This window comes from Leptonychotes weddellii, chromosome 10, assembly GCF_054177405.1.
Source record: "Leptonychotes weddellii isolate Sample4059 chromosome 10, ASM5417740v2, whole genome shotgun sequence".
Lineage (NCBI taxonomy): Eukaryota > Metazoa > Chordata > Mammalia > Carnivora > Phocidae > Leptonychotes > Leptonychotes weddellii.
In genome coordinates this window covers 47261086-47270684 of record NC_138378.1, presented here as the reverse complement: position 1 = coordinate 47270684, position 9599 = coordinate 47261086, and positions in this window count along the sequence as shown.

Below are 9599 nucleotides of genomic sequence, written 5' to 3'. Positions count from 1 at the left end.
ATTATTGTGATTGTGGTGATGGTTTTACAGATGTGTATATATATATAATAATTTATCAGGTTGTACACTTTAAAGATGTGCAATTTACATATGTCAATTACACCTCAATGAAGCTGTAAAAAATATTAGCCATTAATATCAGGTAAAAAATTAAAATAAATACATGCATCATACACAAAAATAAAAATGATGATATCTCATTGTGGTGAGTGATGAAGAAGGCAATCCCGTCTGTAAAAACTTCTGGCTCTGGTGAGAGAGCTATTCGTGGTCTCTAAGAATGAAGCCAGAGCCAAATCATTGTATTAGAGAAGATAGAAGATGGGGTCAAGAAGGAGAATGTACACTAATCCAGGAGTGAGGGAAGAGCTCAGGGAAGAAGCCAACAATCCAAATGAACCCCGAAGAAGTCAAACTGAGTGAGGAAGAAGGAATGAATGCCAGAGAGACTGAAGAGTCTGAACAAATGCACAGATTTGGGTATGCTTTTGGGCAGGGCTCAAGAGCAGTATCACCTCCCCTAGATAGCATATGTTTTGCTGTATGGATAGTCAGATCTGTAGTCATATTACTAATCAGATAAAATAGTTTCTTTCTTAACGTGAGCCCCATTTGAGTGTCCTCATTCTTTGTAGGACCCTTTTATAAGCACTTCATTGTTATGTTGCAAGCACTGCGGTATCTACTCATATATCCATAGGAACCCAGTGCCTGGGGAAGTTCTTTTTAAACTGAAGGTCCTTTCAAGACAGTTAAGTCTTGAAAAACTAGTGCTCCTTTTGGCTCGGAAGGTACACTTGTAGCGTCCTTGAAGTACTCAAAGCCTTTTCATATCAAGTTTATTTTCTCAGTCATGTAAGAATCACAGGTTCAAATAAAATACCTACAATATACAGGAAGAAGGGAAACACTCCCACAGTCATGCTGCACTAACCATCACTGTTAACATTTTGGCATTTACTTTGAGGCTTGTTTTTTTTTAAGATTTTATTTATTTGAGAGAGAGAGCGAGAGAGAGCACGAGCGAGAGAGCCTGTGCACAAGCGGGGGGCGGGGCAGAGGGAGTGGAAGAAGTAGGCTCCCCGCTGAGCACGAAGCTGGAAGTGGGGCTTGATCCCAGGACCCAGAGATCCTGACCTGAACCCAAGGCAGACGCTTAACCGACGGAGCCACCCAGGCGCCCCTACTTTGAGGCTTTTAATGAACTTTTAACACAGGGGTGACTAAGATATTTATGTTGTTGTTTCTTGCAAAGAGTATTTTTTGGTCCATAAAGCTAATTAATTAGCTGGGTGTATTTCTACTTTATATCTGGGAATTACATCTGCTCAAGTAAAGGAATTTATCAGTTATTTACATTATTAAGAGATGGCCTGCCACTCTCACACGGATGCTTGTCTGAGGGATAAAGGACAAAAATTAAAAAAAAAAAATTAAAAAAAAAATTAAAAAAAAAAAAGGACAAAAATTAAAGCAGTGTCAGTTACAGACGGCATTCACCAATAACTTATTCAATAGTATTCAATAGTAACTATATTAATATGCTCCTTTTTAAATCAGCTAATGGAAAGTTAAGTGTTAGCAGGGCCTGTTCCCAGATTGAACAAGAGTCATCAGCTTCCTGGTAGTCAACTTTTGGGTTGAAGAGGGTTTTCAATGGGAATGTGTGCATTTGATGAATGCTAATTACATGCTTCCAAATCTTCTTTAGCCAATCCCGTTTGCAGCTGTTATCCAAGTTATTTTATAAACGTCTGAAACAGCTGTCAACATTCTGAGGGGGAAGCTCTTCAATCAATGAATTGACAGAAATGCAATACTTAGATTTTTCTGAGCAGAAGGCACAAGAACATCATATACATCTATTTAGCGATGTAGCCAGCAATGAAAGGAAACGATTGACACTGCTACTGTGTTTTAAAATGTTGAAGAAAATTTTCATGCTCATGGGCATGGAAAGTACATCATAAGAGCGTCCTACTTGGGGGGAGACCCACAAAGTCAAATGGGATGTTTGAGTGTCCTAAGGATACAAGCAATGCAATCTTATTTCCTATCAATAAGAACGCTTCTAGTGGTGTATAGCAACATTGTAAATCATATTTTAATTAAAATTTTAGTACTCGTTCATGTTATTTGTTTATTGTCTCAATAAAACATTTTTAACAGATGACATCTGGACATTTTGCTTAATTTCTCTCTCATTTTTTTCTCTATAAAATTCTTTAGTAAATCTAATTGTCAAGAAATGCATCAGACTGACAGCTCTGGAAAATGAAGCCTTTTATTCAGGCTCAGAATCTGTGTATTTAGAAAAGCACTAGCTTCATGCTCCTCTTGGCCTCAATTCCTTACTGAGACTTGAAGACTCAGGTCACTTTTAACCTTCAGGTCGCATTTGCTTCTTTGCTAAGGTTACAGTCTTCAGGGGGAAAATGAGCATCGGGTATAGAAGTGCTTTCTGGAGCCTCATGTGTCAGAAAGATTGAAGCCCACTCTGCCTTTCCACCTGCAACTGGTCCAAAATGATTCTTGAACTATCATGACCTATTTAAAAGTAACCCAATGTTTTGTTTGCATGAGTGGAAGAGAAATCCTGTCTGCCCTGACTTTTCATGGAACTATGTCCCTGCATGGGCATGTAGTAATTTTTCACGCGAGAAACCAAAGAATATAATTAGGATGTGTAAGTTTGCAAAAGTCTGCCTGGTTAAGTGATGCTGGCAGAATACGTATACTCATCTCTGCAAATTTGATACTGATGATCACATATATGAAAATATTTTGCTATTGGTGCGGTTCCCTAATAGATGAATACATCAGCAGTCATGGCATGATAGTCCTGGGCAGTTTTTAAAAACACACAAAATAATCTTTTAACTTTCAAATGATTAAACATAGACGGTCCTCTTTGTTGACCCTGGAATTTCTTCAAGCAGTGCAGAATAAAAGTTGGTTTGTTTCTTTCTAATCTATGTTTCACTCTCTCTTAGTTTCTCTTTCCTCTCTTAACTAACCTACTTCTAGGGTTAGTTACCATGGAGCCACCAGAAGCATATATTGAGACAAAGATAAGCGTGCAAATGATTTATTCTGGAACTGCTCCCAGGAGAAACTAATAAGGGACAGGGGAAGCAAGAAAGGGAAAGGGAAAAGGCAAGCAAGGGTATGATCTCAGGCAAAGTTTGCTGAAGAGAAGAACTAGCCTGACCTGGCAGGGGAACTGGGTTACAAGTTTTCCTCAGTTTATCCCAATTGCAGGCAAGAGAGCTGGGCTTTCATTGGCTGCATCAGTCAGCCATTGGCTAGGGGCTTCCCTGAGAAGGCAAGACCTCCCAGGCATTTCCTGCTTTCTGTACTTGTGCCCAAAGTGACTTCAGCAGACCTTGGGCAGACCTCCAAAGAAAGACACAGGTGTGGACAGTTACAAGCAAAAGCCTACAGAAGCCAAAGGAGGGGTGCATAAGAATAAAAGAGATCCAACTGAATCTGGCTGAGCCCCAACAGTGTCCAATACACATAGGAACATTAGACAATATCCTGGAATTGTAAAGTGAGGACAGTGCTCATTCAGAAATCATGAGCTTCATCCTGAAAGAGTACAAAAATGTCTGAGCAGTCATATTTGGAGTAGCATGCTCACTGCCACAAGAGAAAGAAAGCATAGTGCAGAGATTCCTGTGCTCATTAGAATCACATGGGAGCTTTTGGAACTCCCAAAGCCCAGGACATACCCCGGACCATTCAAGCACAATCTCTGGGCCTAGGGCCAGACAGCAGTGTTTTTCAGCATGCAGTCAGTGTAAAGAAACTTTGGCATAGAATATGGTCTCAATATTGATGGCACTTGCAAAAGGATGTCCGTTGCCTTTCCTAAAACGGCTTTTGTTCACAGTCTATAAAAAAAAAACAAGCAAACACAGAAAAATCTGCTCCTTAATATGATACCATGTTAGTAGGAAAATGTCTTGCTTTGGGCGAAGATATCAGACGATTTGCCTATTAATATGTTATTTGGTATTTATTTAAAAATTGTTTAATTGGTGCAGGGACAAGCTATTCAGAGTTTTGCAGTAATCTACAGGGAAACATTTTATTGTCTTAAAAATACAAAACAAAGAGAACTATTTTAAGAAATAAAAAGAAAGCCACCTTTTATCTTATAAAAATAAAGGGAGGATTCTGGGGAGATGGCAGAGCAGGGAGCACTAGGAATCTGTCTCCCCACCTAGACAGTAATTGTACTGGCAGATTCTGTCTGCTATCACTATTTTGGAACTCTGGAGTCTATTGAAGGCTTACTACTTCCAGGGGAAGTAAATTTTCTGGATGGTAAATTGCACTTAATTTCAGTCAATTTCATTGTAGCAACTACCCATCTCCCATCCTCTGGCCCCACAATAGACAGCTGTGCACATGTTTCAGGAGCAGCTTGCATACAGCTTGAGGGGGCCAGGGTGGATAATAAGGACTCTGCCTCCAAATATCAGGGATCTGTGCTCTGATCGCTGATTGCTGTTTCTGATCACAGAAGAACAGGCGCAGAGTGCAGACACAGAGAGGCATTGTTGTCTTCATCCCTCCACTGTTGCAAGCCTCTTCTCTTCAGGCTGAAATGACTGTCAGAGGATTTAAAGGGCCAGTGTCTTTTAAAATTTTCTTTTGTTCCCCCCCCCACCCCATTTCCTCCTTTGGGAGCCAGATAGTTAAGCTCTAGGATATTCAAAAGCAGCCACATATATGGTGGGGAATTTAGAAAGTCATCATGCATACCCAGGGAAAAGTGCAGGCTCAGAAAAAAACTTGAGAAGACCTTTAGTTTATACCTCAGGCTGATAAATAATAAAAAAATAAAAGCAAAAACCAAAATCAGCAAACCCCGGGAAAAGGGAGAATCTGCTTTCCAGAGTTACCTCAGTATTTTATTCAAATACCCAGTTTTCAATAAAACAAAACCACAAGGCATTCAATGAAACAGAAAAGTGTGGCTCATTTCAAGGGGGGATAAAGACAACAAAAACTGTCCCTGAGAAAGACCACATGACGGGCCTACTAGACAAAGACTCTAAAACATCTGTTTTAAAGAACTAATGGCAGACATGGAGAAAATAAAGAAAACGATGTGTAAACAAAATGAAAATAACAAAAAAGAGATTTGAAAACCTAAAAAAAGAAAGAACAGAAATTCTGGAGCTAAGAAGTACAATAACTGAAATGAAAAATTCACTAGAGGGATTCAGAGGCAGATTTGAGCAGGCAGAAGAAAGAATCAGTGAGCATCAATATGGAAAAATGGAAAATATCAAGTCTAAGGAAAGAAAAAAAGATTGAAGAGAAGTGAACAGAGGCTAAGGGACTGATGGGACACCATAAGCCAGTCAGCATACACATTGTGGGCATCTCAAAAGAGAGAAAAGAGAGAAAGGGGAAGAGAGATTATTTTAAAAAATAATGGGCCCCAATTCCCCAAATGTAATGAAAAACATAAATATAGACTAGAAGTTCAATGAACTCCATGCAGAACAAACTCGAAGGGACCCACACCAAGACACATTGCAATCAAGCTATTGAAAGCCAAAGATGAAGAGAGAATCTTGACAACAGCAAGAGAAGTGGCTCTTAACAAAGAAGAATCCTCAATAGAATAATCGGCAGACTTGTCTTCAGAAACTTTGGAACCAGAGGCAGTGGGCTGATGTATTCAAAGTGCTGAAAGAAAAAATCGTTGATCAAGAATCCTAGATTCAGCAAAACTGTCCTTCAGAAATGAGGGAGGTATTAAGACATTCCCAGATAAACAAAAGCTGAGGGAGTTCATCACCACTAGACTTGCCCTATGAAAAATTCAAAAAGGAATCCTGCAGGTTGAAATGCTTGGACACCAGACAAGTCAAAGCCATATGAAGAAGTAAAGATCACAGTGAAGTGAAATACATGGGCAATTATAAAAGCTAGTATTAATGTAATTTTGATTGGTAATTCCACTTTTTGTTCTCTGCAGAATTTAAGACACAAATATATTTTAAAAGTTATTAGTCTAAAAGCTAGTATTACTTTAACCTTGGTTTATAACTCTATATTTTGTTTTGTGCATAATTGAAGAGACTAATGCATAAAAAATACAATTTTAGTTTATGTTTTGGACACATAATGCATAAAGATGTAATTTTGTGACATTGATAACTGAAAGTGGTGGGGATGGAGCTGTATAGGAGAAGTTTTCTGTGTTATTGAAGTTAAGCTGGTATCGATTCAAATTAAAGTGTTACGACTTTGTGATGTCAAGTGTAGTCCTCATGGTAATCACAAAGAAAATATGGAATATACAAAAGGAAATGAGAAGGAAATTAACACATTTCACCATGAAAACATCAACTAAACACATAAAAAAGATAGTAATGTGGGCAACAATGAGAGACAAAAAGTGATAAGGCATATAGAAAACAGCAAAGTGACAGAGGTAAGTCCTTCCTCCTCAGTAATTACTTTAAATGTAAAAGGATTAAACTCTACAGTCAAAAGACAGAGATTGACAGTATAGCTTTAAAAATATGATACAACTATATGCTGTCTACAAGAGACTTGCTTTAGATCAAAGACACAAATAGGTTGAAAGTGCAAGTGTGGAAAAAGATATTCTGTGCAAATAGTAACCACATAGTGGCATTATTCACAATAGAAAGAATGTGGAAGCAACCCAAGTGTCTATTGGCAGATAAAGCCATGATAAAAATCTGGTACATTCATAAAATGGAATGTTTTCAGCCTTAAAAAAAGAAAAGAAATTCTGGCATAGGCTACAACATGGATTAATGTTGAGGACATTATGCTAAGTGAGATAAGCAGGTCACTAAAAGGCATATATGTCAGACTCCACTTTGATAAGTTTCCTTAAGTCATCAAATTAATAAGGACAGAAAAGAGAATGGTGGTTGTTAGGGTTTGGGAGAGGGGAGAATGTTTGTCTATAGGTTCACAGTTTCAGGTTTGCAAGATGAAAAGAGTTCTGGAGATGGACGCTGGTGATGGTCACACAACAGTGCAGATGTACTGGACCATACACTTCAAATCATTAAGATGGTAAATAGTATGATGTATGTATGTTACCACAAAGAGGAAAAAAGAGAGATGTTAATATCAAGCTATGAGAGAAAGGGTGTATGTGGAAAGGATTATAAGTCAAAGAAGGAAAAAATAGAAGAGATATCTCAGCCAATCGTTTTTCTAAATCCTTACTTATTCACTCTTACCATGAACTTGGAGTATAAGCTTGAATTCCTGGCCAAGGGAGTAGTCATGAAACCTGGATACCAATATTTAGGGCAAATCAGTGTTTGCAGTCATGAAATTGTTTCAAAAATCATTAAAGGATTTTTTCACATTATTCAGGGTATTTTGATTCTGTGTGTGTGTGTGTGTGTGTGTGTGAAGAAATTAAGAACATCTACGAAATTTAAGAGGCAATTCCATTTTCACAACCAATCTACCTAGATAATGTTTTATTTCTCCTTTGAAGTATTTTATTTTCATAGTGTTAATAGGTATTTTTTTTCTTTCTAAAGATCAAATAACACTTTTCCAATGTTAATATGTGCTTTTAACACTTAAAATATGCAAGCCAGTGTATCCAAACTTGACAGTTCCTGGTATGCTTAAACGCTAATTAGATTGCTGTGAGAATCAAATGAGGTAAAATATATAACAACCCCTGAAAAATATAAATTATTGAATAAAGTTAAGGTATACATTTTGGTATAGATAAGGTTATAAGTCTGGTTTTGGAGAAAGACAAATCTTACAAAGTGGAAATTTGTAAAATAAAACATGGAGTTGTGTGTAATGTGCAATCCATTCACTTTAATTCCTAAAGGTGCTGAACTTTGGGTACCTCAATTAAATAATCATTACAATAACTAATTTATGGAGATATGTACACACTGGGTCTGCATGCAGAAGATAATGGAGATGTGTGGATAGAAAATGAAGCATCAGTGAAGTTTTTTAGGAAATGAAAAAATCAGGGTTTCTAATATAAGGAATAGAAAATAAGTTTAAAAAAAAACCCAAGTATTATGAATATGAAATAAAGGAGAGAAGCATTTGCCAAGAAATTGGCAGTTCTCCTTATCCTTCATCCCAAATCACAGACACAAAGCCACATGGAGGACATGCTATTTGGAAAACCGATCTGATGATCATTATTTTCTAACTCATCATGTTGTGCTTGCCTTGCTTCAAGGTCTAAGATGCCACTTTCTAAGGTTAGAAGAAAGGCATTTTCTGAGGGGTAAAAATCATCAATGGTCCTTTTCTGTGTGATAAAAGTAGAAATGGACCCAATGGGCAACCACACTGTTACTGTAATGGCCAGTAAACTTACGCTGAGCTACCCAGGCATCAAAATAAATGTAGTTGACAGTATAAAGAGAAGGTGCACCCAAAGGTGTTCACAAATTCTCAATTTGTACACCTCCTTAACTTAGGAAAAGGAAATCAAATGACAGGATTATCGAAGACATCTATCTGACACCAAACAAAAATTGGAGAACAATCTGTATATGAACCTTGACCCCTGAAGGATGGTGGTGATAGGGGGAAAAAAAAAAGGCAATTTTATGTTTCATGTAATCATTCATTTAACCAACAAGCATTTACTGATTGCCTAGTATTGTTCCAGGCACAGTCCAGCTGAGAATACACCATGAACGAAACAGACATGGACCCTGCGCTCAAGGGATTTGACAAGGACTTCAGATTTCATCTCGTGTAAGCATCTACTAGAGCCTTAAACCCCGTATTGTAATATCCCTATTAAGTGGTTGTTGCAAAAACCGTGGATTAGCTTGCTCAACATCCCTTCCAATTTCCTTCCTTCGACCAACATGTATATTCCAGGTCCTGGGTACTGTCTGAAAAACTGCTAGGAGTAGTGCAGTGAGCAAAACAATTAAAAAATTACTTTTCTCCTGTACTGCTAAAGCAGGAAAGTTAAAGACTCCCCTACAGCTTGAGTTCCAGGTACGGTTTAGTTTCTGCTGATCAGAGGTATCCATGTGAGACTGAATTTGTAACTGGTTTAAGTGGGAAAAGATGAGCAGAGCATGAGGCATATTCAGTTGGTTGGTGCACATAGTAGCTGTGTAGTCCTCAGGGAGATGTTCCTCAAAGTGCAGCTGCCGCTTGATCCACTGCCCCTTTCAATGATTTTTTTGAATACCTGGTAATAAATCCCTCCTATTGAAACCAGCTAAGAGTGGATACCATTGCCTGAAATGGAACACAGACTGACACAGTGTTTTTAACCCAAAACTTGTACCTATTGTTGTCTAGAAGGAATCCCTCCCTGCTGCTGGGAAGCTGCAAATCTACAATACGTGTGTGTGTGTGTGTGTGTGTGTGTGTGTGATTATGGACACACAAAAGACAGAAGATCAAAACTAAAGTTTTTTTTCTTTTCTCACATTCTCTCTTTCCAACCATAGGCCAAATGTATTTTTAAAAAATCTGGAAGTCGTGCTACCTCGTACTATCAATTCTACCTTCTCTGGCATAACTGCATGAGTTGTTGAATTCTTAAATTGAACTCTTGATTCTGACTA